The following is a 26,078-nucleotide window of genomic DNA, read 5'->3' as shown; positions in this document are numbered from 1 at the left end:
AATATTTACCACAATAGTTATTAGACTACTTTCCCATGAGCTCTAATTTACACAAAACAGGTGATAATTTTTGAAGGTTTAAAGGTAGCACATAAGAAATTTACTTTGGAGTGGCGGTAAAATACCACATATAGGTAGATATGGTGGACACAATTGGCATCTTTGGTTTTTTGGTGGTTGGATGCATGAGCAGAGCTCATACTCAGTACAGGTGAAGGCTAGCAAAAGACTGGGAGCGACCAACTAAGAGAGAAATAATGGCCATAATCATGCATAGCGACAAAATATTATCAATCAAAGCATAAAATGATATTACAAATAAAAAACTAAATAATCATAGAGGCTTTAGTTGACTGGTTATAGTCACAACATGGTTTAAGCATGCGCTATCAAAGGAGAATATCACAATATTATGCTTTTATGATAGAAACAACACTTGATTCTTTCAATGACACATTGTGCACTCTCAGCCATTTGAGACAAGTCATGCTACAACAATAAATACTAAGCATATAACAAGAATAACATCCAACATGACATACGAAAGTCTATGCCACAGTCTAGACAAGCTTCCTTTTGCATCACTATAGTCATCAAATATTTTACTCGTATCCAACACCAATCAACTTAATTGAAATAACTCTCAGAGATGAAATACATTATGGACCAGAGAGCTAATCATATATAAATAAAGAATACTAACGATCTCTGAACAAAATTCAAGTGAAAGAACAAGAGCTAAACGCAGTACCAGAAAACTAGAACACTCGCAGAATAATGATAGCGAAAACTAGAGCGTTCTATGCAATTAAAAAGGAGCAGGTCTTTCTCCAAAAACAATGTTCCGGGATCCAACATATGCTACAGAAAACAAAACAAAACAAAAATAAAGATGCTCCAAGAACAACACATAGCGTATGAAGCAATAAAAATATAGCGCATAGAGAGATGACCTGTTGCTTTGTTGATGAAGAGGGGATGCCTTGGGCATCCCCAAGATTTGACGCTTGTACCTCTTGAATATGTATTGGGGTGCAGGGACATCCCCAAGATTGAGATTTCATCCATTCTTCATCTCATCACATCATTCTTCTTTCCATACACTTGAAAATTTCCTTCATACAAAAACTTCACACAATTCTTCCTTAGCAGCATTAGTACAATCAAAATAAACAAATTCACTTGGGTTCAGTACTAACATATATCAAACATGTATTAAAGCATAATATATTGTAGCAACCTTTAAAAAAGCTCTTTGATAAAAATAACTCAAAAAGAAAGAGATTTAAGAGGCAAATGCAAATAGTGCATAAATCTGTCAAAACAGAACAGCAGGTAAAGATCAATTTTTTTTTGAAAATCCTCTGTTCCTTATCTCAAAAAGTGGTCAAAAAACGAAAGTTAGATAATACCCTGGGACGTATGCATAAAAAATTACATCTCAAAATTCCGCTCTGGATATTTTTAAGAATGTTTATGGTAACAACACAGAATCTGTTTTCTGGACAGCAACTTCCCCAAACATTACTTTCTTCCTATTAGAGGCTATTCTTGGCACAAAAACGAAATAAAAATTATAATGAGAGATCATTACAGTAGTAATAACTTCCAAGACTCAACAAAAAGAAAATTACTGTAAATAAAATATGGGTTGTCACCCATAAGCGCTTTTCTTTAGCGCCTTTCAGCTAAGCGCAGTAAAAATGCGAGCATCAAGTATTATCAAGTGAAGAAGCATAAAGATCATAATTTGTTATATTGATAGAGTCATAAGATAACTTCTTTCTCTTTCTAGGGAAGTGTTCCATACCTTTCTTGGGTGGAAATTGATATTTAATAATCCCATCTCTCATATCAATAGCAGCACCAACAGTTCTAAGGAACGGTCTTGCCAAAATAATTGGACAAGAAGCATTACATTCAATATCCAAAACAACAAAATCAACAGTACCGGGTTATTGTTAAACATAATAAGAACATTATCAACTTTCCCCAAAGGTTTCTTTGCAGCAATATCAACAAAATGACCATCCAAATAACATTTTTCCAATGGTGGCAATTCAAGCATATCATAGATTTTTCTAGGCATAACGGAAATTCTTGATCCAAGATCACATAAAGCATTGCAATCAAAACCATCTATTTTAATCTTAATGATGGGCTCCCAGCCATCTTCTAACTTTTTAGGAATTGATACTTCGCGTTTTAATTTCTCCTCTCTCATTTGCATAAGAGCATTTGTAATGTGCTTTGTAAAAGCCATATTTATAGCACTAGCATTAGGACTTCAAGCAAGCTTTTGTAAGAACTTAATTACCTCAGATATATTTCAATCATAAAAATCAAACTCATTTTTATTAAAGGTAAAAAGAATCTTATCTCCCATACTCCTAAAAATTTCAGCACACTTATCAGGAGCGGTTTCATTGGTTCTAGGTAATTTTGTAGAAGGAGCGGGGACTTTTCCTACACCATTTACTTTATTATTAATAGTAGGAGAGTGGCTAGAATCTAAAACTTTGTTACTACTGGTGGTGGTGATGGTATAAACTTCAGTCAAATTATTATTTCTAGCAATTTCATCTTCTCTTTCCTACCTAGCATGCAATTCCGCCAACATCCTAACATTTTCATCAATTCTAACTTGAATGGAATTCAAAGTTTTAATTTCTTTAATATCTTGAGGCAACACTTTTAATTTAAGAAAATCAACATAATGAGCAAGGCTATCAACTTTAGAAGCAAGAATATCAATTTTTCCAAGCTTTTCCTCAACGGTTTTATTGAAAGCAGTTTGTTTACTAATGAATTCCTTTAGCATGACTTCAAGATCAGAGGGTGCACTTTTATTATTGCTATAGGAATTACCATAAGAATTGACATAAGCATTACCATTATTAGAAGGATATGACCTATAATTGTGGCTACCAAAATTATTCCTATAAGCATTGTTGTTGAAATTGTTGTTTTCAATGAAATTCACATCAACATGCTCTTCTTGAGCAAGCAAAGAAGCTAACAGAATATTTTTTGGATCAACATGTGATTTACCATTAATAAGCATAGACATAATAGTATCAATCTTATCACTCAAGGAGGAGGATTCTTCGACATAATTTACCTTCTTACCTTGTGGAGCTCTTTCGGTGTGCCATTTAGAATAATTTATCATCACATCATAAAGTAATTTAGTTGCAGACCCCAAAGTAATGGACATAAAGGTACCTCCAGCAGTTGAATCTAGGATATTTCTTAAAGAAAAATTTAGTCCTACATAAAAAGTTTGGATGATCATCCAATTAGTCGATCCATGAGTGGGACAATTCTTTACCAAAGATTTCATTCTTTACCAAGCTTGAGAAACATGTTCATTATCAAATTGTCTAAATTTCATCACGTCGCTTCTCAAAGATATAATCTTAGTTGAAGATAATATTTTTCAATCAAAGCATCTTTGCATTTAACCCAAGAATCAATACTATTTCTAGGCAAAGAAAGCAACAAATCTTTAGCTCTACCTCTCAAAGAGAAAGGAATAATTTCACTTTTATAATGTCACCATCTATGTCCTTATATTTTTGCATCTCCACAAAGTTCAACAAAATTATTGAGGTGAGAAACGACATCTTCAGTACTAACACCATAAAATTTCTCTTTCATAACAAGATTTAATAAAGCAGTTTAATTTCATAGAAAGTTGCTTGGGGAGCAGGTGGAGCAATAGGTTTACAAATAAAATAATTATTGTTGGTGATAGTAAAGTCACACAACTTAGTATTTTCAGCGGAACCCATTTAGAAAAATTTAAACTAAGTAATAAAAATAACAACTATAATAGAAACTATTTTTGCGTTTTTGATATAAAGACAACTATAAAAGTAAACTAATCTTTTGTGTTTTTTATATAATAAATCAAACAAAGCAAAATAAATTAAACTATAAAAAAGTAAAGAGATTGGAGATGAGAGACTCCCCTTGCAGAAATCCTCTTTCTCCCCGACAACGGCACCAGAAAAAGTCTTGCTGTGCGCAGATTGCTGTGGGAGTTGGAAATCTCTGTGGTGTAACTTTTCTTCAGTTCCCCGGCACCAGCGCTAGAAAAATTCTTGATGGTGGTCAACACCTTTGGGGAACCCGAAGAGGAAAGTGTGATGAGCATAGCAACAAGTTTTTCCTCAGTATGAAACCAAGGTTTAATCGACCAGTAGGAGAAATGCATGACTTCTGAAGGTGTTGCTGGCTGACTAGTGGCAGGGTGCACTATCGGCGTCAGCAACAACGTGGAACCTGCACACAACACAACCCAAGTACTTTGCCCCAACTTACAGTGAGGTTGTCAATCTCACCGGTTTGCTGAACACAAATGACTAGACGTATCAAATGGAAGGAGATGTTTGCAGAAAGTAAACATAACAGGATTGCAGTTGAATTTAGGACCGGGGTCCACATGTCACTAGAGGTGTTTCTCCCTAAAGAAAATACCATGTTGGGTAAACAAATTACAGCTGGGCAATTGACAGAATATCGATTCAATACATGACAAGATGATTACTATGAGATTTGATATGGGCGTTACAACATAATACATAGACCGTATTTCAACTGCATCTATGAATAATAATTCACCTTCAGATTAGCGTTCGCATCCCTTCCAGTATAAAGTCGCAAGCAACAGACTATCTCATTAAGCAATATGTGTAAAGTAAACAATAGAATTACCCTTGGATAAAAAAATTGTTGTTTTCTCCCTAGTAGCAACAACCCATCCACAATCTTAGAAGTTATGAAGTCACCCTCCTAGAAAACTAGAGGTATGAACCTACTATCGAGCATAAATACCCCCTCTTGGAGTCACAAGTGTCCAGTTGGCCAGAGTTTCTACTAGCAAAGAAGAGCATGCAAGATCACAAATAACATATGACATGAATATATAATCAATCTCAACATAGTACACAATATTCATCGGATCCTAGCAAACCAAACATATAGGATTACATAAAGATGATCTTGATCATGTATGGAAGCTCACAAGATCGATACATAAAGCACAAAGTGGAGAAGACAACCATCTAGCTACTACTATGGACCCATAGTCTAGGGATGAACTACTTGATCACGCATCACTTCGGAGGCGGGCATGGCGATGTAGATGCCTCCAATGATGATTTCCCCCTCCGGCAGGCTACCGGGAAGAGCTTCAGAACCCCGTGAGATGGGTTATGCGATGGCGTTCGCGATGTAACTTTTCGTGGATGGAGCCTCGGGTATCCACAGTTTTCCCGAGAAGATGTATAAATATGCGGAGGATTTAGGTTGGTTGGGCGCCTGGTGGGCCCAGACCCCCTAGGCGCGGGCTAGAACCTAGGCCACGCCATGGGGTGGTCTGGCCGCCCTGTGGCGCCTCTTCGACCCCCCTCTAGACTTCGTCTTTGTTTCGTCCAATTCCGAGAATATTTCCTGTACAAATTTTCTGAAATACAAAAATAGCAGAAAATATGGAACTGGCACCGTGGCATCTTGTTAATAGGTTAATGCCGGAAATCATGTAAAAGTGCAACAAAGTGTAAACAAAACACATATGAATTGGTGTAAAATAAGCATGGAGTATCAAAAATTATAGATACGTTTGAGACGTATCAAACGACAACAAGGCGGCGCACTGCCACGTTTTCGAGGATAAACATGAGATAGATGAACCCGAGCTAGATCTATCTAGATCTGGATCGGCATTTTTGTGGATTTTGAAAAAACAAACCGCCAGCACACCAGGACTAGTGCGCCGGGGATAATTCATGTTACTGCTGGCGCACCGGCTGGTGCACCGGCGGTAACTCATTACCACCGGCGTGTTCCCACCGGCGGGCTATGGTGCGCCGGCAGTAGCCTTTTTGGGTGCGCCGGCAATAAGGCTTTTCCTAGTAGTGGTACTAGGCTAGGCCTAGCCGATTGGGCCTCCACCTTGATTTTTCGACTTTCTGGTGGGCTTATAGACTTATCCCCCGCTGGCCACCCTGCTCCACAATATGTCCATGTCATGTCTATACCCATAAAATATATCCACAACACCCTCTCCAGGTGGTAGATTACACATATACATGGGAGCTAATCCCCTTGCCTATGTGCAATACATCACAGTGTGGCGAGTCTTGCAAGGAGTGCAGATTTTGGACTCCCAAGATGCACTAGAAATCTAGAATGGAGATGGATATAAGATACTAACATATGACGACTAAAGGGGCTGAATATAAGTTCTAAATAGTGCTAGATAAATGAACTTAGTCTTAGACGCGAATTGATAGCCAAAATCTTAGATTGAATGCATCGCTTCCGCAAAAGCCAGAATGCGAGCTTCGCTCACTTCCTCAAAAGCCAGAATGAGAGCTTTGCTTACTTCCTTTTCTTAGTGGTGGCACTAGTAGGAAAACCATTATAGGCAATGATGTCTACGCATGCTTCTATTCTTGTAGACAGTGTTGAGCCTTCAAGTGCAGAGGTTTGTAGAACAGCAACAAATTTCTCTTAAGTGGATCACCCAAGGTTTATCAAACTCAGGAAGGTAGAGGTGAAAGATATCCCTCTCAAGAAACCCTGCAATTAAAATACAAGAAGTCTCTTGTGTCCCTAACACACCCAATACACTTGTCAGATGTATAGGTGCACTAGTTCGGTGAAGAGATAGTAAAATGCAAGTGATATGGATGAATATGAGTGGTAATAACAATCTGAATAAATATGGCATCAAGTAAACATGTAAAACACTAAATAAATGGTGATTCGATGTTTCAAAACAAGGCCTAGGGATCATACTTTCACTAGTGGTCACTCTCAACAATGATATCATAAAGGAATATAAATATAAGCACTTCACTATGCTACTCTGAACTACTCTCCGGTTGGATAACGAACACTAATTTACCGCATAGGGCTGCAAAACAAAACCTTAAAGATGTATTACCAAGTAGTAATGAACACCCCACGCTTTCATTTTGAGCATTCATGGGAGGTGCTAACACACCACAATTTCATAGAGACATCCAACTCAAATCATAATTCAGTGAACAAGTATTCTGTGAAATATAACCTAAGAGACCCACACGGTGCACACACTGTCACATTTACACACGTGGGATAAGGAGTCTCCGGAGATCACATAAGTAAAATCCACTTGAATAGCATAACGAAATCTAGATTACAAAGCTCAAGATCACACCATGGGAGAGAGAGATAAATCACATAGCTACCGGTAGATCCCTCAGCCCCGGGGGAGAACTACTCCCTCCTCATCATGGGAGTTAGCAACGGCAATGGAGATGGCTCCGGGGGCAATTCCCCGTCCCGGCAGGGTGCTGGAACAGAGAATTCTGTCCCCCGGATCTAGTCTGCGACGACGGCGGAGCTACGGAACTTTTCGTGGATGGAGGCTGATTCCTCTAGGGCATTTGCGTAGGGAGGGTTATTTATAGGCGGAAGGGCGAGGTCGGTGGCCGCCTGGGTGGCCAACACCATGCCTAGGCGCGGGGCAGGGCCAGGCCGTGCCTAGGGTAGGTGTGGCCGCCCTTTGCCTCCTCTTCGTCTCCCCTCTGGAATCTATATTCGTTACGGTAAAATATTGACTTCGGCTTTTGTTTCGTCCAATTCCGAAGATATTCCTGTACAACTTTTCTGAAATACAAAACATCAGAAAACATGGAACTGGCACTATGGCATCTTGTTAATAGGTTAGTGCTAGAAAATGTATAAAAGTGCAACGAAGTATGAGTTAAACATATATGAATTGGTGTAAAACAAGCATGGAGCATCAAAAATTATAGATACGTTTGAGACGTATCAAGCATCCCCAAGCTTAACTCCTGCTCGTCCTCGAGTAGGTAAGTGATAACAAAATAAATTTTGAGGTGACATGCAGCCAACACAATCTTGATCAAGCATTGTAAAGCATTGTCAGCTAGGATCCAAGTACTCTAAACATAGACATGATAGATATAATTCAATAGAACTTAGAAACTATGTTATAACATGAGAAGTAACTCAAACAAAGGATCATGAATAATAAGGCATTGAAAGAAACTGTTTGTTTATGAGCATAGATAAACCATAGCAAAGTGGTACTCAACATGTCCTTTATGAAGTAGCAAAACATAAATGCTAGGACACCTTTTTGAGGGTGAACAGTGGGTTTCCCCACTGTATATTTTTTTATTTTATTTATAATTTAAAAATGTACAAATACACAGTTGCTTGAGAAGAGCAACTATAAAAAGCAGAAAGACCCCAGGTCCAAAATAAAAGGCTATCTAAAGTTCTCCACCCAAGAGACTATGCCATGATATGATTTCTTTTTAGCCTTGTGCACTAGAAGGGCAAGCTCATCCTTGAAAACCTTGCGACATCTGTAAACGCTCGGAACATCACCCTTGAATATAAAGCCATTATGTGTGATCTAGATAGACGATGTGACCAGCATGATGATTTCCATGAAAAATGGCTTGGATATGGCTAGCTTTAGACTGGACAACACTTCCTGGAGATCCAGCTGACCAGGAGCAGGGGGGTCCAGAGAGGACAGATATATTGCCAACACAAAACTGCAAAAGGGCACTAAAAGAACAGATGATCCCTTGTCTCTAGGTGTTGCTGATTGCACATTATACAAGAATAGTCAGCCATCAGGAAACTCTTGCGCTGCAGCAGTGCTCTGGTGTTCAATCTGTTGTGTATAAGAAGCCAGAAAAAGACCTTATGTTTCTGCTGACAACATCCTTTCCACATCCAGTCTAAGGCAGACATTGCTCCCACATCATCCATGAGCTTCTTATAAACTTTTGAAACTTGCAATGAAGAATTTCCAAACATGGTCAATGAATCATTTCCAGCATGTGGGGTTAAATCTTGCAGCAGAGCTTGGAACAAGTTTAGTTGCACCAATGCTTCCTCAGAGATGTGTAGATGAAATAAATCTGGAATGTGTGGAGAAGCAAGAGCCTCTTTGATTGAGATAGACTCATTCTTAACAAAGGAGAATAAATGAGGCCATTTAAGTTTCAATGGGATATCTGACCAAGAATCCTGCCATAGGAGAATTGAGTTCCCCTGTACAAAGGAACAGATAGCCAGGTTTTTATATGTGGGCAATGTCTTCAGACAATCTCTCCACCAGAAAGAGACATCCATGAATCTTGCTGGAGGCAAGGCAGAGGAGCTCCCAAGCAAGATGGACCCAAGGCAGATCAGCATGATTGTAGAATTTGTGTACATGTTTCATAAGAAGGCAATCATTTTGGACAGTCAAGTTAAGAACCCCAAGACCTCCCTGTTTTTTAGGCTGACAAACAAGATCCCAAGCTGCTAGAGGAGGGTTCTTCTTCTGTAGATCCTTATCTCTCCATAGACAATGCCTCCTATATTTGTCCACTTCAGCTAACACCCATTGGTAGAGTTTGAGGGAGCAAAGGTAGAACATAGGCAAAGAGGAGAGAACTGAGTTAAGCATTCTGAGCTTACTGCCATAATTAATATACATGGTACAAGCAGGTAACCTCCTTTGAATACATTGGATCAGGGGCATAAAAAACTCCTTCCTTGGCTTGGTAGTACTCAAAGGAAGCCCCAAATATGTGAAGGGCAGAGAACCCAGCTGACAATTCAGGGTAGAAGTGAAGAGATGAACCCTGTTATCTGGTATATTAATAAGAATAAGATTGGACTTTGTATAGTTCACTCTCAGGACAGTGGCATTTCCAAAATTCTGTAAAATCTCAATGAGGTGTTGTAGCTGTGCAACATCTGCTTCCATAATAACAAGGGTGTCATCAGCATATTGGAGGATGGGGAAGGAGTGTGAGCTCTGCAAATTCAGTGGCCTTTTAAGCATCTCTTGATGCAAGGAGAGATTGATCAAAGATTGTAGAACATCAGCAGCAAGAACAAAAAGCAAAGGGGATAGTGGATCCCCTTGCCTAACTCCTCTTCTACATCTGAAGGAGCTTCCAGGAATTCCATTGAGGAGGACTGCAGAAGAAGCAGAGCAAAAGAGCTGTTTAATCCAAAGGCACCATAAATTGCCAAAGCCTTTTGCTTGAAGGAATTGAAGTATGAAGGTGTGATCAACCTTGTCAAAAGCCTTCTCAAAATCCAGTTTCAGTGCAAGAACTTCTTTCTTTGATCGGTGACAATGGTGTAGATACTCATAGGCCCATGCCAAACAATCCTGTATTGTCCTTGATTTGATAAAACCGTATTGGTTCTCATGAATCAACGTCCGAATTACAGTCTGCAATCGGTTGGCTAGCAACTTAGTGAGCAATTTCAAAGTACAATTTAACAGAGAAATTGGTCTGTAATCATTGACAGTGGAAGCATCATCTTTCTTTGGAACCAAGGTAATGAAGCAACTATTAATACTTTCCAGACATAGGGATCCAGAATTAAATTGCTCACAAAGATCATAGAAATCTTGCTTAATAATGTGCCAGCATTTCTTGAGGAATTCTGCATTGAATCCATCTGGCCCAGGGGACTTATTATTAGGGAAGTCCTTAATCACTGCATCAATCTCTTCATGTGAAAAAGGTGCTTCTAGAAAAGATAGGTCTGCATCAGAGTGGAGAAGTTGTTGCATGTTCTGAAGAGGAACAGTATTATCTATCTGTCCTAGCCTGTCTTTGAATGCTTGTAAAAGCAGAGAGGCTTTTGCTGATTGATCACTAACAGTATCCCCTGCAGAATTAACCAGGGAGGCAACATGATTCTTTCTCTTCTGGGATGACGCCATAGAATGAAAGAATCTGGAGTTCTCATCTCCAAGAGTTACCCATTTGATTTTCCCTCTCTGTTTCCAGTAAGCCAACTGCTGGGCCAATTTTTTTGCTAAGTGCCTTTTCATTGATTTCCTAAAATTGCTCTCTAGAACAGAAAGATCTCTAAAAATTTCCAAGGCATCAAGAAGAGATATGAGGGCATTGAGATCTGTAATTGTTTCTTTCAAAGGAGACAAGCTTTTAGACCAAGTCTTGAGACTTTTCCTAAGAACTTTAAATTTTGCAGATATTCTTTTGGCAGCATCAGAGTAGTGAATTGAATGAGTCCAATTTAATTCTACCAATGGCAAGAAGCCCTCCATATCCAGCCAACTATTTTCCATTCTGAAAATCTCTGATTTAGGGATAGATGTCTCATTGGAGACCACACATGGGATATGATCAGATGTAGTCATGGCCAGTGGGGTTGCCATAGTGTTAGGAAAATTTTCAGTCCAAGCCAGAGAAGAGAAAAACCAATCAAGCCTTTGCAGCAGAGGACTATCCTGCATATTACTCCAAGTAAAACGTCTGCCCTTGAGAGGAATTTCAACTAAACCAGCATTACTAATGCCCTCATTAAAAAGCAACATTTCATTTATATTTCATCTAGGCTTATTTCTGTCTTGGGGTGATCTGAGAAGATTATAGTCTCCAACAAGCAAACAGTTTTCCTCTGGTGGGATGTCAATATTGTGCAGCCAATCCAAGAAAATAAGCCGATCATCATCTTGGCAGGGTGCATAAATATTTGTAAAAGTCCATGAAGCATCAGACTTGGTTGCATGTAATTCAACTGATAAGGCAGATTGGCTGTGAAATACTTCATGTCCAATAAACACAGAGATATCCCAAATTGTAATGATACCACCAGATCTTCCCATAGAGGGTACAAAAGCAAAAGAGTCGAAATTTCTTGGACAAAATTGTCTAAGGAATTGAAGGTCAACAGTCTCTCTCTTGGACTCTTGGAAACAGATAACTTGGCAACCACTGTCTCTAATTTTATTGAAAATTAAGGTCCATTTAGCAGGGTCATTTAGTCCTCTATATTCCAATTTAAAACCTTCCAAAATATTTTATGCATTGGATAACAAATTGGGCAGCATGGTCTACTGACAACCATAGGAAGTCAGCATGGGAGAACATATAGTGCAAACACACAAACTGCTAATCTGTATAAAAGTAGTCCTTGAATAAACAAGACACAAGAGCCAGGTCCACAAAGGAGACTGAATATTCATATTACATAAATGACTTCTACAGCAAACACAGTTGCTCAAAATATCTACAGTAGCCAAAAGAGAAGAAAGAAGGATCTTGATATCCCTCTTACTTCTTCTTAGAGGATTTCTTGGCAGATGCATTGGAACCCTTCTTGGCTGGTCCCTTGCTCTGGCATCTAGCTGGTACAGCTGAGCCCTCATCTACTTCCTCAGGTGATTCTTCTTCTTCCTCCTTATCAGCTAAATCCTCATCACCAGTAGGGATCTGAAATCTGGAGCAAAGGTTGGTGACCACTGACTTTTTGATTTTGGGTCCAGCAGCAGCACATGCTAGACAGTTCTTGTCAAAACAGGTTTTTGCCTTATATCCTTTGTTCAGAGCTTTAATCCTATTACCCCTCCTCACTTCAGAACACACCAGAGGTGTTTTCTTGCCCCTTTTCTTAACATGGAGAACAAAGGTGGACAAAACAGCTGCAGAAGGAGAATCAATCTTTGGAGCTTGAGGGGTCATGAAACCTTGGGTGATTTTTTCACAGGCAACAGCGAGTGTGCACACAGGTGGGGTAGCAGCTGGGCAAACTCTGGGAAGAACAAAAGCTCTAGCAGACCCATCCTCTGTCATCTCACATTCTGTAAGAAGATGCCATATCTTAGACTGAAGCAAGCCTTTAGCCTAGTCAAAATCTTCAGGAGTCAATAACTTAGCAGTAAAAAAATCAGCCCACTGAGCAGGGATATTGACAGTATTGATGATGGAGCCATCAGGTTTGAAGTGAGTGGACCAAGCAGCTATACCTTCTTTTGAAAGGAAGATATCATTATGAATAGCATGCAACTGGGGGCTTACTGGATTAGCATCAGATGTATAGGTTGCTGAGAGAGAAGCAACAGGGTCCACAATGATTTCAGGTATAAGGGCCAGGCCAACCTGAATGTTCTGTTGGTGTCCATTCACTGATCCACCTGATTCATCAGAAGATGGAACTGCTGAGCTGATAGTAACTGTCATATCACTCTGGTCATCAGCAATGGGGAGCATGTCAACATCCAATGGTGGTACAGGTGCAGCCAGAGCCATAACAGCTTGAGGTGGCTCCTGATTCTAAATTACAGGGTTAAGCAGATCATTTAGCTCCATGAAGTCATTCTCATCAAGCTGATGTGGGCCTTTAAGATCAAAAGGAAGCTGCTGAGGGGGCAGATTTAAATCCATATTCTGAATTCCATTGTTACCAAGGATCACATGCAGATTCTGACATGCAAGGTTAACTGGAGGGAAGCCAATGTGATTAACCAAAGGCACTTCAGGTTGCACTTGATGCACATGGGGCATATTCTGAGTGGCCAAACAACATTATTCTGAACAGGATCATGATCAGGGGCTTGTGCTTCATGAGGAGGGTGCATGTTGTTGGCAGCAGCAATAAAATTGGGCAGAGGGTGTGGAGTGGAACCATCTTCAGGTGGTAATTCTTCATCAGCTGGAGGGGTCCCCAAAAGCCTTTGACTGAGAATAAAAATGGGCACTGACCAAGATTCAGCAGACCACTCATTGCCAGAGGAAATGACACAAGAATGTGGAATAAGGTTAAGATCCACCACTCTGACCTTAACAATTAGAGCCCCGTAGTTGCTAAGCTCTTTATCCCAAGAAATGAGAGCCCCAAAATCCTTAACTGCCCCTCTAATGTGTTCATCATCCCAGTAATCAGAGGGGAAGGCTAGCAACATTAGCCAGCATTCACGGTTATATGTAAAAGCTATATGGTTAATTCCTTTATTATGCTCCACAAACGAGATACTTCTACCCAGAAAGGCATGAGGGTTGTTGCTTACTAAGCAATCTCTGTCAGATGGTGAGGTGACCCTGATGTATGCCGAGCCAATGGGATAGCGCTGGGACATAGCAAGAGAGAACCCTAGCTCTTCTTCAATGAACAATCGAAGGAACATCCTAGAAAGAGCAAACTGTTGATCACCTTGAAAGGGAGGGTTGATGGTGGCGATGGCGACGTCCTCGTTCTTGGCGGACACCTATCGGCTGACATGATAACAGCATTGTTGCGGCCGATTGGCAACCTCAACAATCTCATACTGACCAGGGATGAAGGGAGCAGGGTCCACCGGAAAGTTTGCCATCTCTAGGGAGGGCAATGGTGCAGACTTCGCCGGCGGAGACGGCGGCGACGATGAACAGTGTCTCGGAGCAGGGGAACTGGGAGGTGAAGCGGCAACGTGTAAGCTGAGCAGGGGAAGGGAGAGATTCTCCTGATTTACAGCAGTAAATGCACGGGTAGGTGGGGGTGAGTGGTGCTCCACCGTCAGACACAGGGTCGTGTCAATATCGGACGACCCAGGGTCGTTGTGATTACCAGAAGGAGGATTATCATTAATTACTTGATTTACTGCACCCAGAGTATCTGGCCCAGACAAATTAACTTCCTTTCGAACCCAAGTTTCATTAATAACACGGCAATCACGCTTGATATGCCCAGGTCTATCACAACCATGACAGCGAATTTTATTCCAGCAATTACGTCTCAAATGCCCAGATCTGAGACAACGCGGACAAGGTGGGCTTGATCGCATGGTGGGCCGACGCTGGCCCACGGGAGCTAGCTGCTGGCGTGGATCTGAAGATGAAGGGAAAACCAGGCGGTCAAAAGCAGAAAATCGCTTCTGGGCCTGGGCCGGTTCTAGTCGTTCGAAAACCGAAGTCCGTGGCTGCTCCATTTGAAAAGGACTTTCCGCGCCCACCGCTAAACCCGTAACCGACGGAGAAACTGTCGCTGCGACAGGAGAAACCGCTGCATGCGTCAAATTAGGAGCAGATTGTTGTCCATAGAAAGTCCGAGCCACGGTTTCCATTGAGGGTTTACTGGCAATGAAAGAGCGCAGTTCCTGGATCTGCTGGCTAGTCAAGGAATCCAAGAAGGAGTCAACCGGTCTGTCATCATCACCAAAACGAAAAGCCTGAAGAATATGCTCAAGGCCATGACCTGCAGAGATGGCAGACTCAAGGAATCCAGACTGTGAAGCAGATAGGCGATGCAAGAAAGAGAGCCGTGGGACATGCTGCTGCGTGTTCTGACGTCCAAGAGGCACCTGATTAGCACCAGAAAGCGGTTGTCGAACAGCCTGTGCATAAGACTGGCGGCCAATAGTTTGCCAGGACTTCTCTTCTTCAATCTCCCATAGACGAAATTCCCTTAAAAAATTTGGTCCTCCATTGCCCCAAAGTAAGAAATGGACCACAAATTCATCACATTTGAAGGATCTGAGATTGTTAATAAAGAAACCCACTTGTCGATTGCAGACTGAAAACCGAAAAGATCTGTCCCGCAGAAAGCTAACATGAAAATCATTGGCAATTCCTCCCAAGCAGGCCTGAAGCATGTGGGCAACCGCCGAGGGTTCAAGACGAAGCTTCGAACGGCCAAAAGATGCAGCCATGAAAAACTCTTGATGGGAGGGTGAAGAAGCCACAGCGCAGTGGAAGAGGGACCAGATCTTTCGTTGCAGAGAGAGACCCGATCGTAGATCAAGCGAGAACGAGGGCTGTACCTGAGGTGTCTAAGCCGAGGGACGATCTTGAATGCCCACCTTGATCTTGTGACATGGGAGCTCGATCTCCTGTCCACTGGAGATCCTTTCTCCCGAGAGGAGGAAGCGGGCATCCACCGTGATCCCATCCGAGTCATGGAGAACCAGACACAGAGCCTGACGCCGAAGGTAGAGGAAGCCATGCTGGTGGAAGGATGGACGGCGAGAGGCCATCGAGTGGTACTGTACCTGCCACCGGATCGAGGAGTCAGGATCCGTCATGGTGTGGGATGGTGAAGGCAGACGGGAAGCACCGGCGCCCTAGGGGCGGCCGCCGGAGGAGGTAGGATCGCTCTCAGATCTCATCCGCGCTTACGAAGAATTTGCCAAGACAGTATGATTTCTTTTCTTTTCAGAAAGGGTTGGAGAATCGCTAGGACACCTTCAAAGTTTAAGAACAAGCAATAGCACAATCATGAATAGATCAATAATAATTTTGGGACTATGCATATTGCACTAAAAATGACAACTATGCTCTCTTAATTGGTGCATAAAGAAGAAGATGAAGACTCAACATAATAGTAAAAGAAAGTTTCTTTGCAGAATAAGCAAGATTAACAAGTTTTATAAACTTTCCAAAAAGTATGGTACTCATTAGTTTTGAGCTCTCATTGCCCCTATCATAAGTATCTTGAACAGTTAAAGTTAATGTGAATCAAATATGAGCTATATGCTAGCTGAAAATCTCATGCCTCTTGAATACGAGTACCTAAACCTCATGCTACTCAACTTAGGTCCCAAATAAGTTCTTGTCTTTGTAAGTATACATGTATCATCGAGAACTGCCAACGGGGTACCTCCTGCCCCATGATATGGAAGTACTCTTGTAGGAGCAATCCCATGCCAAAATGACAAGACAAACAGACACTGAGCATCTCAATAATCCTTTTATTTACTATGGTTATTGCTTTTTATTGATGATGCTTCATAGAATGCTCACTATGGTTCTCTGTAAATTTTCACCATGAATGATGCATGGCTTAGATTAGCGGCCTAGGTGTTTCTCTAACTCATATACAAACTCCATGAACTTACAAGTTTCCATTTTATTTCGCACCGCTAGGCATCCATAAGCAAAAGAACATGACATCAACTAAATATGAATAAGTGCAATGTTGAAAGTGTTCCCCATGAAAGCATGGTTGTGCTAACTCCCAACTCGCAATTTGCAAACATATAAACTTCATAAGATAGTCACAATGATCAAGTTTATTAAGTTCAAGAAAGTAAATGTGCCATCAAGTTCGTGAGAGCTTTACTGACTAATTTTCTCAAGCAAAAATTTAATTTGGAAGATAAATAAAAACATGATGAATATACTTGGAATAGAAATAATGCTAGTAAGTAGATATGGTGGACAAAATTGGAAAACTTTGGGTATTGGTGGTTGGATGCACGAGTAGAGTTCATACTCAGTACTTGTGAAGGCTAGCAAAAGACTGGGAGCGACCAACTAAGACAACAATAATGGCCATAATCATGCATAGCGACAAAACATTATCAGTAAAAGCATAAAGTGATATTACAAGTCAAAAACTAAATGATCATAGAGGCTTTAGTTGACTGGTTATAGTCATAACATGGTATAAGCATGCGCCAAGTCAACCCAATAAAGCATCAAAGGAGAATACCACAATATTATGCTTTTATGATAGAAACAACACATGATTCTTTTAATGACACATTATGCACTCTCATACATTTGAAACAAGTAATGCTACAAGAATAAATACTAAGAATATGACAAAAATAACATCCAACATGACATGCTAAAGTCTATGCCACAGTCTAGACAAGCTTCCTTTTGCATCACTATAGTCATGAAATATTTTACTCGTATCCAACACCAATCAAATCATTTCAAATAGATATCAGAGATGCAATACATTATGGACCAGAGATCTAATCATACATAAATAAAGAATACTAATGAGGTCTGAACAAAATTCAAGTGAAAAAACAAGAGATAAACGCAGTACTAGAAAACTAGAACATTCGTAGAACAATAACAACGAAACTAGAGCGTTCTATGCAATTAAAACGAAGCATGTCTCTCTCCAAAACAAATGTACCGGGATCCAACATATGCTACAGAAAAAAAACAAAAAAAAAAGACGCTCCAAGAACAACACATAGCGTATGAAGCAATAAAAATATAGCGCATAGAGAGATGATTTGCTGCTTTGTTGATGAAGAGGGGATGGTTTGGGCATCCCCAAGCTTTGACGCTTGTACCTCTTGAATATTTCATGGGGTGCAGGGGCATCCCCAAGCTTGAGCTTTTGTCCATTCTTCATCTCATCACATCATTCTTCTCTCCCTACACTTGAAAACTTACTTCATACAAAACTTCACACTATTCTCTATTAGCAGCACTAGTACAATCAAAATAACAAATTCACTTGGGTTCAGTTATAACATATATCAAAAAAACTCTTTGATAAAAAAAACACAAAAAGAAAGAGATTAAGAGGCAAATGCAAATAGTTGCAGAAATCTGTCAAAACAGAACAAGTAAAGATCGATTTTTGAGAAAATCTTCTGTTGCTCATCTCGAAAAGTGGAGACTAATGAAAGTTAGATAATAACCCGGGGCATATGCAAAAAAAAATTGGCAGCTCAAAATTCCGCTCTATCTATTTATACGAATTTTTATGGTGACAGCACATAATATGTTTCAAGGACAGCAACTTCCCCAAATCTTACTTTCTTTCTATTAGAGGCTATTATTGAGATACATAGAACCATGTTTTCCTCTCTCATAATGAATTTCAAAAGCATCATGAATAAAATTAACAATATAACTATCACATAAAACATTCTTATCATTAGCCATATGCATAAAATAATTATTACTCCCCACATAACCATAGTCGGTCTTATTAATTGTGGTGGGAGCAGATTCAACAAAATAGCTATCATTATTATTTTCATCACCATAATCATCAAATATAGGAGGCATATTGTAATCATAATTAACTTTCTCCTCAATAGTCGGTGGACTGAAAATATCATATTCATCATTGTAATCATCATATATTGGAGGTATAGTATCATCATAAGCAATAGAATAGTTATCTTCCAAAGTGTGTTTATTTGTAAACATATCATAATTAGAAGGAACATGGATAGTACAAATAGTACAACAAACATCATCATTTTAAGAATTGGTATCAAAGAGATTTTCAATATCAAAAGTAATGTGCTTTTTCCAATCATGATCACTACTATAGGTAACCTGCATAGGAACATCATCGAGTTCAGACTCATCAAAAACTATAATAGGAGCAACATGTTTAGGGGAAAATACCATTTCCTCTATCCTTTTACTCGTCCTCCTCCTCCTCCTCCTCATCTTCTTCTTCTCTTTAGGAGGGAGAGGCTTGAAAGGGAGGTTCTCCACATACCCTGGTTTATTGTTAGAAACAATAGAAGAAACTTTGGAGGATTCCTCCTTTTCATTAATAAGAGCAAGACACATATTAGTCTTGTCATATTTTGGTAAAGTTTCATCTTTTACAATATTTTGTATGTAAGTATTTGCATGGAAATTATCAACACAATAAAGATGACATCCATGTAGGATGCTATTCATATCAAGAGCACTCATATCTACCAAAGAAGTTTTCCTTGATAACTCTTCACACCCCAAAAATAATGTAATTTCATCATGCTGATTAGGAGTGATCATGTCACCACAATACAAACTTGCAGTACTCATTGGATTTGAAAGGCTATTATCATGACCTGAGCATTGAAAATTTAAATGACCTACTTCATAGCAAAGATCACAAACAAAAAGGGTAGAGGGCACAAACTTTTTTACCAAGATCATTTAAAGCCCTATCCCACATTCTAGTTTTTTCATTCCTGTGATGGATACAATATTCTTCTTTGATTTGATTGTTTTCACAAGGTCCAAGTACTCCACAAAAATTAACATGCTTATAAGAAATAGTACTTTCAGAAGTTTGAGCATGTGTATTGCAATCATTAATAACAGTTTCATTTTTCATGCAAGTGTCTTTATAAGGTTCATGATACATGTCCCAATTTCCTTTAGGAACATTAATATGAGAAGCAAAGGTTCTACAGTAATCAACAATAATTTGAGGATCAAGACCATATTTAGCACTAAACTCTTGAAAATCAGCAGTTTCAGCGAAAGACTTAATGCAATCATACTCATAGTTTATACTTGATTCTTTACCTGTGTAGCTATCCCAATCTTCGGTATTGCTTTGAATTGCTTCAAGAAGATCCCAATTAGCTTCAACCTCTTTACTTGTGAAAGATCCCTCTAAACAAGCATCTAGATAGTCCTTGTATTGTCCTGAAAGCCTTGCATAAAAGTTATTAATAACAATATTAATGGGGAGCTCATGAGTGGGACATTTGAGCATTAGTGACTTCAATCTCCCCCACGCTTGGGAAATACCTTCTCCATCATGAGGATGAAAATTACAAATATAATTCCTATCTATATGCACTTTGTGAGGAGGATAAAATTTAAAGTAAAAGAGAGACTCAAACTCCTTCCACTCCAGATGATGAAGATCATCTAGTAGCCCATACCACTCCCTTGCTTTTTCCTTAAGTGACAATGGAAATAATTTCTTCATGGCATTTTCTCTCGATAAACCTACAACCTTAAATAACTCACAAAGTTCTTTAAATTTCAACAAGTGTTCACTTGGATGGACTGTTTCATCCCCTGCATAACATTCATCCCTGATCTTTTCAACAATTTTCATAGGTATTTTAAAAGGAATACTTTCAGTAGGTTGATTTAAAATATCACAAGCATCATTAGAATTACCACATATGGGAGATAAAATATCATTAGAGCAAATTTTCTCCTCTAAAGCTAGGGGATTAAAAAGATCATAAAAACTAGCTTCCCCAAGCTTAGAATTTTCCATAGTATTAGCAATAATAGTGTTCAAAGCATTCATACCAATAACATTACTATTAGCATGCGAGTAAAGTTCCATAGGTTTTTTAATTTTCTCTTCAAACACCTCATGTCCTAAATCAAGATAAATACTATAAAGCTCTCTAATTTTGTTTTTTTTTCCTTTAAGCCTAACTAGTGAAAATAGAAACAAGAAACAAAAAGATATAATTGCAGAATCTAAAGGATATAACTTCGAGCACTCACCAACAACTAGGAAACTTAGTAGACAGAGGATGTGAGTACCTTTTACCTTACCTCCCCGGCAACAGCGCCAGAAAAGAGCTTGATGTCTACGCATGCTTCTATTCTTGTAGACAGTGTTGGGCCTCCAAGTGCAGAGGTTTGTAGAACAGCAACAAGTTTCCCTTAAGTAGATCACCCAAAGTTTATCGAACTCAGGGAGGCAGAGGTCAAAGATATCCCTCTCAAGCAACCCTGCAATTAAGATACAAGAAGTCTCTTGTATCCCCAACACACCCAATACACTTGTCAGATGTATAGGTGCACTAGTTCGGTGACGAGATAATGAAATTCAAGTGATATGGATGAATATGAGTGGTAATAACAATCTGAAATAAATATGGAAACAAGTAAACATGCAGTAAAACAGTAAAAAAACGGTGATTCAATGTTTGGAAACAAGGCGTAGGGATCATAGTTTCACTAATGGTCACTCTCAACAATGATATCATAAAGGCATATAAATATAAGCACTTCACTATGCTACTCTGAACTACTCCCCGGTTGGATAACGAACACTAATTCACCGCGTAGGGCTGCAAAACCAAACCTTAAAGATGTACTCCCAAGTACTAATGAACACCCCACGTTGTCACTTTGAGAATTCATAGGAGGCACTAACACACCACAATTTCATAGAGACATCGAACTCAAATCATAATGCAGTGAACAAGTTTTTTGCGAAATATAGCCTAACAAACCCACACGGTGTACACAGTGTCACCCTTACACACGTGAGACAAGGAGTCTCCGGAGATCACGTATGTAAAATCCACTTAAATAGCATAACGATATCTACATTACAAAGCTAATGATCACATAAAGATCACACCATGGGAGAGAGAGATAAACCACATAGCTACCGGTAGAGCCCTCAGCACCGGGGGAGAACTACTCCATCCTTATCATGGGAGTCAACAACGGCGATGGAGATGGCTTCGGGGGAAATTTCCCATCCCGACAGAGTGCCATAATAGAGACTTTTGTCCCCCGGATCTTGTCTGCGATAGCGACGGAGCTACCGAACTTTTCGTGGATGGAGGCTGATTCCTCTAGGTTTTTGCGTCGGGGGGTATTTATAGGCGGAAGGGCCAGGTCGGTGGCCGCCTGGGTGGCCTACACCATGCCTAGGCGCGGACCAGGGCTAGGACGCACCTAGGGTAGGTGTGGCCGCCCTGCGCCTCCTCTTCGTCTCCCCTCTTGACTATGTCTTCATTATGGTAAAATATTAACTTCGGCTTTTGTTTCGTCCAATTCCGAAAATATTTTCTGTACAACTTTTCTGAAATACAAAACAGCAGAAAACAAGGAACTGGTACTGTGGCATCTTGTTAATAGGTTAGTGCCGCAAAATGTATAAAAATGAAACGAAGTATGAGTAAAATATATATGAATTGGTGTAAAACAAGCATGGATCATCAAAAATTATACCTACGTTTGAGACGTATAACGTATCAGGCAACACTACGTTAGTGGAGAACTTCTAAAGTCACATTCCACTCATATTTGTCTAATATACCGCGTGGCTTTGGAAATGCAGGTATGCCACAAAAATCGTCCAACCAGTAGTGTTCTTGTATTTTGTCACGTCACCACTAGTTAGTGTAGTGTGGATAGAAATTTCTAGTTGATTTGTAAAATTGTTAGTTAATTCATAGAATTGTTAGTTGATTCATAAATTATTAGTTGTAAAATGTGTAGATAAAGATAGTTAGTTGATTTGTAAAATTGTTAGTTGATTCATAAATTGTTAGTTTATATGTAAATTGGTAGTACTAAAATGCGTAAGTAAAATTTGTCAGATAGCGTAGCGTGGATAAAAATTGTTAGTTGTACCCACTGTTTAGGAACTTCACATTCTACCAAGGGTACATAACTTTTATTTTTGGCTCCTAGCGCACAATAACTTGATGACTAGGGACAATCTTAAAATAAAAAGATGAACATGCACAAAATCATTAGAAGTCGGTGTTAACAACCACTACCTCTATAATGGTTGGGTTAAATTTGGGCACTATCAAAAACTGTCTCAAACATATCCCTTAGGCGGTTATTAATCACAACCGCCTCTAAGAGCAGTTGTACTCGGACGGGTATCTTTAGAAACCGTCACCTAGGTCAAATCTGAAAATAGCACACCCGTCAGTTCGAGCAAACCGTACGGCTCATTCTTCATCCTCTAGATTTTCTCTGGATTTCTCCAATCGGTTGGACATTTCTTCTTCATACACTGAAATAGATTGTGCTTGTGCATTTCTATCTACTAGTTTGGTCCCTAGATTGATGTGAGATTTGTTCCTCTATATTATTTCCCCATTTCATTTAGGATTTTTAGTTTGTGTTTTTTTTATTATTCTCACAATCTTCTTCTTCTGATTCGACGTATTTCTTCTATTTCAGTGATGGAGATCTGTAGTGCCTGCAATCAGCTAGTGGCAAACTATCTTCGGTCAAAGAGGAAGGCATATTCGTTCATCATCGTCATGAACCACACACATTTCCATAACATCGTGGTGAGTAATTTTATCATAACAAGTGCCCCAAGTTTCACTAGTATGTACGATTTAGGTCTTACTTATTCTAGTGACTTAGCTTAACCTACTTCATCCAGTCGATGAACCCGATTTATGTAGCACCCTACCTTTTAAATAAAGGCAAGATACCTGTGTATAGTGCTATTCCCGGGATCACTGATAGCACACACATTTCAAATGTAGTAATCATAGCAATAGTATCAAATTTATTACAACGCAGATCCTCAGGAGATAAAATAAAGTCTTACAAATTGCATAGTCAATATAGACTAGCTCAAATATAATGTTCAAAGTAAACACAACGGAAAATAACTGCAGTGAGCCTCCATTGTCTTCATGCGCCACAGGCAGACATGTTGGAATGTAGACTCGAGATCCTACCTAGTAATCCTCCTCAGACGAACCTGCACGTTTGAATATGCAGCCCCACGAATGGAGGTCAGTACAATGATGTACTGGCAAATGACACTTATATGGTGGATGTTTTTAGGCATGACTATCTACATGATATTTGGCAAGTGGAGTTTAGGCAAATTTGCATAAAGCCAATTTTATCCTACATTTTATTTGAAACAAAACATTTTATAACTCTTGAAAAGATTTTTACAAAAAGGGCACAGCGTCAAGATGACTCCCAGGTCACCACCACATACCATGGTTTTCACTTCCAGGTACGTAGCCCTGGGGCCACTCAACTAGGATAAACCTCAGATCACCACCACATACCATGGTTTTCACTGCCATGTATGTAGCCCTAGGAAAACCCCATCCTATATTTCTACACAAAATTTTAATCATTCAGAAAAGGTAATGAGAATATTCCGTACTTCCTTGTCTAGAGACTCAAATTGTCCATAACCGGGGACACGGCTAAGATCTTAGTTTTTAACTCTGCAGAGGTTGTGCACTTTCACCTTACGACCCATTCTACCCAGAGAGAAGAATGAGACGAGATCTTTCATAAGGAGAGAGCAACCATACCCGCAAGACCCGTTCCCACCTATAATTCTGCTACCAGCCAATGTCTTGCAACAAGTTGAACCCTCGCATCTTACTCAATCAAGACAGAGCCCATAATATCATAAGGTTGCACTCGAAGTACACTAAACACGGAAGACATAGCAATCTCTTTGTTCCTGGGTGGCAAACCACAAGTGTACTCACCCCCCAGGTCACCACCACATACCATGGTTTTCACTGCCAGGTATGTAGCCCCAGGTAGCCACTCAACATAATCCAAAGCCACACCAATTCCACCCAGGTGTTTCATTAAGGTTATTAACTTTAATTTTTTTCAAACAACACTTTAACCAACAAATGAAACAAAGCATTGGCATCATTTTTAAATCACTTCTGACAATCCTAGCAAGTTGTGTTTAAGGGGTGGCTACACACTACTAGGATCTAAGCATAGCATATATATTTCACTTTTGAAAACAAAAACCCTATCATGCATACTAATTGAAATCACTAATGCATAATATAAAATAGATAGGATTTGAATGTCACTTGCCTTGATCAAAGCAACCCGCACAATCACAGCAATCACAAGAGTAACCTTGACCTCCTCCACAATCTATTCAGACGAACACAACAAAATAAACAAACACTCGATATGAAGAATCATAGACATGTATGCATGCATGCTATGCAACAATTTAACTTCACAAGAGGGGTGGTGTGTAAGTGTTGCATTATGTGCTCTCTGATATGTGTCATATTAATAAAATATTCTGGACATTTAATTTGATTGAGAAAAACCACTAATCGAGTATCTACTTAACATATACAATCTTAATAATTAGCTACTACAAGCATTATGTGTTGTAAAAATATGAGTTTGACCTCCCTGGATGGGATACAGTAACACAAGATTAAAGCAATTGGAATTACTCAAAAATGATTTATAGAATTTGAATTATCCTCGAATTACTGATTCGGATAGATTTTACTAAAGCAAGTTTATGCACGTATCAAAGTTGTACAACTCCTATGCCAAGTTGAAGTACATGTTCTGAGGATTCCAGAAAGTCCAAAATCATAAAATTTGGCCCAGTAGATTATTTTATACAATTTTTATAGTGTAATCTGGTCTATTTCTCTATTTCAATTTATCTGCGAAACCTAACAAAGTACCTATACCATATTTATTGCATAAACGTGTACTACAGATTGTAAGCTTTCCGAAAATGTAAAATTTGTAAAATTTGGCCTACTTGTTGATTTTATATTGAATTTACAAGTTCTACATCAAATCCGAGATTTGAAAATCGAATTCAAACCGCATTTGACTAAATTGACCGGGGCTCTGACCAGGACTGCCACGCGGCACGCTCTGATTGGCCCGTACCGGTTTGGTACGGGATCTAACCGCGGCCATGGGATTTAGATCTAACGGTGCGAGCGAAAAAAAGAAAAAAAAAGAAAAAGAAGGAGGAGGTGCGGCTCACCTGGCCGACGGCTATGGGCGGCGGGGCGGCAGTAGACGACGGGGGGCGGCGTTACGGCGGTCTACGGCGGCGGCGGGGGGTGCTACGGCGCGCGGCTCGGCGCGGCAGTGAGTTTGGTGGCGGCGGCACGGACAATGGCGGGCTAGGGTGGCCAGGGGTGGCGGCTGGAGGCGGCGGCGGCTGCGGCACAACGGCGAGAGATTGGGGGCGTTTGGCGGCGCGGCGGCAGAAGCTGGGTGGGGGAAAAGAGCGCGGGGTCGCGGGCTTTA

The sequence above is a fragment of the Lolium perenne genome, chromosome 7 (genome assembly GCF_019359855.2).
Source record: "Lolium perenne isolate Kyuss_39 chromosome 7, Kyuss_2.0, whole genome shotgun sequence".
Classification (NCBI taxonomy): Eukaryota; Viridiplantae; Streptophyta; class Magnoliopsida; order Poales; family Poaceae; genus Lolium; species Lolium perenne.
This window is presented reverse-complemented; position numbering follows the sequence as displayed.